The 6,387-nt window shown below is 41.3% G+C and overlaps 1 pseudogene; it reads right to left on the bottom strand.

Annotated features, from left to right (window-relative positions):
• Positions 1 to 853: 853 nt before the first annotated feature.
• Positions 854 to 4,936, bottom strand: LOC124673310 (annotated as a pseudogene).
• Positions 4,937 to 6,387: the final 1,451 nt, after the last annotated feature.

Here is a 6,387-nt window from a genome sequence, read left to right as displayed (position 1 = left end):
GAATAATATTCGGCTTTGTACAGTATCGTACGCCACAAAACTGATACAATCGCTAAGGTGATGGAAACATACCCACAAAATGTGTCATTCAGAAGAGTCTCATTAGTCCAAGACAAACATCTTGGAATGTTTTGTTACATCGCCTGGTTCAGTTGTCGCATGGATTTGATACATTTCATTGTAATCTAAATGAGAGTGGTAAATTCTCCATGGATTCTATGTATTGTTGGGTATGTGCCCTAGTGGCAAATAAATAAAGAGTTTTTTATTTATCATATTTGTATTTTTTCATGATATGTTTTACACCATGCTATAACTGTATTAAGCGTGAACAATAATACACGTGTGGTACGTAAGCAAACTCCGTCCCTATTGATGTAGTCCATTGGTTAATAAGATGATCAAAGTTTCCTGATCATGCGACATGTAGTCATTAACAATGGAGTCATGTTGGTGAACATGGTGGACTCACACTCATAAGGTATTGCAATATGATCATATCACAAAGTTCAACATTGTGATACCGTCATGATCCTTAGACCGTGAGATCATATTTAATCTCCATCTTTGCGGATGCTTTGATATCATCAACCGCTACACCATGATAGGGCAGTGATAAAGGTGTGTTTAGGCATGTCAATGGGATGTGTAGAGACGCATGTGTCAAGAGCGGAATTTGTGCAATCCTGTGAAGGATAGATACTTTTGATTAATAAAGTACCCATCATCGAAAAAAATTATATTAGTTGCCAGTAATATAGAGGTATCTAGACATATTTTAGTTCTATGTATATCCATATTAGTGGCAAATAATATGAATCGAACGAAGTACGAGATCTTGATGATGGAAAATAATACGACTGACAGCAAAGAATTAAACCCTGCGGGAGGAAATCACACCTAGTACTTAGGAAATCCATTCCAGAGGCTGGAAACTGTACTTCCATCATCAAGAATGCTCAAACAACTACTTGAGGCACTAAGCCTTACTTAGGTTGATCAGACAATGATGGGTTGCTAGTCTGTAGTTTCAGTGGCTCGTTGAATAGTGCATTCACTTCAGCGACCATTTCCTTGGGAGATGTTAATCCATCTACTTGGAAGTAGAACCAGAAAGCTGTCTTGCAGTGCTTCCAGAATAGTTCCTTGCATGATCTAGGAACAACACTATCTTCTCTCAGAACCAACTGTAGCAACTCTCTCCTACATTCGGCAATACTCTTATTTACCACCTTTTGAGCCTCTTCTATGGACAGGAAACCTCCACTGTGAAGAGCAAGCAATGTCACACTATTCAGTTTACCCGCTGCATACTCCCTCTAAAACAATAGAAATTTTGTCAGAAATTAATTAGCCAATCACTAGCTCGTGGTCATGGTTTTTTTTTAAATACCTCGAGGGATCGAGTGTCATTTAGGAGACGGCAAATTGTGCTCATTAGCCTACGCAATTCATTGTACTCTTCATGTTTGACCATGTAGTCCGAGATCATTTCTCCAAGAAAATACTTTGCTGGAAGTAACATGAGGTCAACTACAATTGAGACAGTTGAATTCGCCATGTATTCTTCAACTGTTGGCGCATATTTGGCCCTTTGCCACTCTGACTCAGTCATCATACACCTCATGCCTTTCTGCCACTGCAGATGGACGTTAACATGTCAATAGTGAATATAATTTCAATCAAGCACCAGGAGATCATACTCGAAACTCACCATTTCAACCGGGAGTTGTGTTACATCACGATTTTGAACTGCAGACGCCTTTGCTCCAAGATGGTTCACTGTACTATAGAGAGCAGTATATAGTATTTTTACTTGCTCGGAGTGGAATGCATCTTCTCGAGGCTCATCCCACCTAATTTACATGTAAGCTAACTTATAAGCAATATGCAACACACCATGACTACTGCAGAATTATGAGACAGACATCAAGTTAGAGGACTGTACTTCTCAATCAATTCTATCAGGTTGTCTGTTTCTTCTTTCGATCCTCCAACATCGAAGAAGTCATCAAAAAAACTGTGAGAAGAACATTTTTGGCACATGCAATGCGAGCATCGGATAATTCAGGAGGTGATATTGTTGCAGCAACACAGAAATAGCAAATTGGCAGCCTCTGCCGTACAAACTGAAGCTGGTCCAGCCCATTCTCTTTCTCCCAACTGCATGAACAAAAAGATGCACTTTCTGAGCAAGAGAAACTCAGCAGACATGGGATCAAATATATTGTAGTCACATTAATTACCTATCGATGTATTTGAGTTCTTCTTGGTATATAGACTGAGTAAAACTGAAATCCTCAACAGCCAAAGCCAGAAGATCTTGGGTGAGATGAGATGGCCTGATTCAGAAAATTATTTGAATTCTCTTTCCAACACCTATATTTCTTATTGTTGTTTTTGGTTGCTCATCCAACACCAATGTTAACATGAGTTCAGCAATAATTCTTTTTTAGAAATGAAAATCTTACAGATAGTTGGTTTGTAGTATCTGAGAGGAAATAGCATCAAAATGTTCAATGTTCCTCTTTTGATCTAGAGGTTCCACTATGGCATAAAAAGGAAACTTAAGAGCATGCTCCACCTGAAATGAAACGAAGTTGACTAAACGTAAACTGTAACTGGTAACAGAGAAAACTGAGTTTTGAATTTGATGTTAAGTACCTCAGAAAAACTTGGTATATTGTGAATCCCTTCCAAGCATAGCTTCTCTTTTAATAAGATGCCTGACCAGCAACCTATATTCTCTAGGATATATTCGTTTTCTGATAAAATAATTTCTGAAGCCTTGTACAATTCCAATATGGATTTTGTATCCTTCAAATATTTGTGCTCCCGGTCTTGGAAAGTGGAGGAAGCAACATGAGACAACCCATCTATGCCACATAAAAAATAATGATTTAAAATAATAATAATGATCCCCGACCTCCAGTCACTCCCGCAGGAGCGAGTCGAGTGTACATCAAGGGCAACTCAAAGTTGTGGTTCCCTACCGGCTTGGAGCTGCAAATGTTTCTGTGGCGAGAAATCTACCGGGTTCGAAAAAATTTCTTCAAATTTCGGTGAACATCGTTAACATTAGACAAAAAAGTTGTTCAATTAAAGTTTGAAAAAAAGGATGGAAAAAATCATTAATGGCCAATACGTGTTCAATTAAAGTTGTTTGTTGCCCGTTGAGCTTTTCAATACCATTTTGTCTGATTGCCCATCGTGGCTTCATTATTTAGGAGCTGGTTAGACTTTCGTTTGAGTAATTAGAGCAGTAAAGGTATGGAACGCCCTGCCTGTGGAAGTACCTGATGAAACATCATATGCATTCATCCGTAATATGCGAAACGCCATTGCGCATGTTTCTACATCGAGCATGACTTCCTCATCTCCTTCTAACCAAAGTCTGCAAAACTAATATAATCAATTTTACAAACAAATAAAAACATATAAATAGTTACACATGATCGTTACCTATATGTTCTGTCAAGGATACCATTGATCTCACTAGAAAAACGGTGAGATATTCCGAGCTTTTGGAGCGTATCTAGCATTGAGAGCTGATAGTGTATATTCCGTGGGTACGTCAATGGTACTAGAAAGGTATAATGACATTAAGTATTTCAAATAGTGTACACCCTTGCAGATTTTTTGTAACGAAATATAAAGACACACCTGCACTACCAAATGTATTGAGAAGAAACTGTAGGTACTGGAGAGCATTATCATCATATTTCTGGACTAATGCAGCCGCAGTTGTGGAGGGAGAGTTGAACAATGATCCATTCTTTCTCTGGAACTTCATAACTTCATTCCAGTCTAGCAGGCTTACTGACCCGTCAGCAACATAGGACAAATATGTTTCTCTTGCTGAATATTTCTCCCCCGAAAGTCTGAATACAAATCAAGTATAAAGACTTCGTGTTGTTACTTGCTGGTAGTACTCAAATTATGACTGCCAATTTCATTGTTAAGAAAATGAAAACAAGACCAACATGAGAACCTTTTTTGTCCGTGCACATTATGGTATTTAGAAATATGGAAAAGATATAAAGCAAATTTGTGAAAAAACATAATCCTCGTTAGAAGAAGAATGACAAGTGCCCACTCAAATGTCATTTTATTATACAAACAAAAATATTACCCATATTTATCAATGCATAAAGCAAGAAATTGGATATTATGATGGAAATATAACAAATTTTAATGTGAGTGTTTTTATTGCCAAACCTTTTCAATTCCATCTCACGGAGGCGGAGAATCTCATCAACATCAGCTTGCCTAACAGGAAATTCCAAACCTATCTGAATGGCAAGCCTAATCATACTGGGAAAAGTGAGATTGAATCCATTTGGAGTAGCGATCTGCTCATCCATAACAATGGGCATGTTTCTTCCAATAAAATGCAGTCCTGCCATTAACATTTCCATCCCCATAAAGTATTTAAAATAGGAAAGTGTTTTAACATGGGAAGATTATGTGTGTGTGTGTGTGCGCGCGCGCGCCCATACCTCTCCATATTTGCTCAAGGCCAACATTCCATTTCTTTAGTGCAATAACACATGCCAATGTCGATAAGAGAATATCTTTGCTGACTGAAGAGGCAAATTCGTTGATACCCCAAGATCCATTTTCCTGCTGGTTCTGCATTATCCATTCAACACATTGTGGGAAGTATGGAGCCTGAAGGGAGGTGGAAGAAGGAACCATTGCCACCCACGCCGTCTCATATGAAGAAGGCAGGAATTCTGGTTTCTGCAGATTCGTCCGTATTCTAGCCTCCAGCTCCTAAGATGCATGACATAACACCATGAATCGAAAGCCCAATCACTTAATGAAAATAAAGAATCAGGGGTGACATTTATACCGTATTTTGTAGGCTTGCATTTTGTCCTGCCAACTTCCTCTCAACATGTGCTGTTGTACAAATGAAGGTGTTGAATACCATTTCTATATAAATGTGTGTATATATATATATATATATATATAGAGCCCAACTATTCTCGAACCCCCCTTAAGAGTGGTTCTAGAATAGTTATTCTCGAACCCCCTCTAACCACCATCTTATCCCGACCCGACCCGCCCGGAAAAACCAGTAGCCTCGAAGTGAACCCCAACTCCGCGCAAGTGAACCCCTCGTTCACATCCTCTAGCCGAGACAACACTCCCCAATCCGACCGTGCCTCCTACCAGGTCGGCGCCGGCGAGCGAGCGGCGGCGGTAGCCGACGTGAGGGAGCCGGCGACGGAGTCCGGCGAACTTCCCAGCCAGAAGACCTTCTTTCGCGTCGGCATGGGAAAGCGAGAGCAGGTTCGAGGAAGCTCAACACGTAGCCTGACGAGATTCCCCAGCAGGAAGATCTCTCTTCCATGCCTGCTTCCCACCGCCGTGTGCTCCAGCCGGGCGCCTCCGACCGAGATCTCCTCCGCGCAGCTCTGATCCGGGCGCTCCCCAACTCCACCGAGCAGCTCCGATCTGGGCGCGCCCCAACCCTACCGCTCGGCTGCAACCCCTACGCGCGGCCCATCTCCACCTCTTGCTTCACCGGCTGGCACCTGCTCGGATCCCTGCGGGTGGGCTGGCGAAGACACCTATTGGACTGCTGCCGATCTCTCCAGCACAGCTTCAGCCACGTCCTGCTCGCCTCAGGTGAGAATCTCCGATTCTGAAGATGGGCGAACCTCTTCCTAGTATGACGTGAACATCTTATTCTGCAACTCGTGTCATCTAGCTAAAAGCATGCGCTATGTCAACTGTGTGCCGAACTTCCACATCTTACCACAAGAAGAAGAGCAAATATCAGTGCATACTGCTATGCATTTTCTTGTACTGATTGATTTGCTAGTTGGTTAGTAGCTGTTCTTCACGATCAAACTTTGTTTGATAAGTAGGGAGATACTTCAGTGGTTCAGAACTTTAAAAAAGCGAAAGTTCGGTCATGTCATGGTACAAGTTCGCCTTTCCTTTACAGGAATTCATCGATAAAGTCATTGAGCCAAGGGCCACCACTAGTGCAAACACTCTGCCCAACTGCTGACGGCACTGAATTGCTGCTTGTTCAGTATGAAACGGCCTACAACCTACTGATGTTTACTTGCTGATGTATATTCCTTAGCTTTTCTAATTGATGTGCCGGTAGCAGTTCAATAGTTCAGAATTTCTTGTTAGGATGTTCAATTTGTACACACGTGGAGACGACTTTTAACCAAACATGCTACTACTTTTTATTCATTGCTATCCATGGTGTCGTCTCGCGACGGCGACAAGAGTTGCTGTCCATGTTTTACCCTGCGGCCCTTCCCTGCATCCACGAGGTGATCACCTACTGCTAGTTCTGAACATCCGGTACGTATTTTCAGTTTAGAAGTGCTACTAGTTCAGAGCTGAACTTCTACTGTT

This window comes from Lolium rigidum, chromosome 7 (assembly GCF_022539505.1).
Source record: "Lolium rigidum isolate FL_2022 chromosome 7, APGP_CSIRO_Lrig_0.1, whole genome shotgun sequence".
NCBI classification, from domain to species: domain Eukaryota; kingdom Viridiplantae; phylum Streptophyta; class Magnoliopsida; order Poales; family Poaceae; genus Lolium; species Lolium rigidum.
This window is presented reverse-complemented; position numbering and strand designations above follow the sequence as displayed.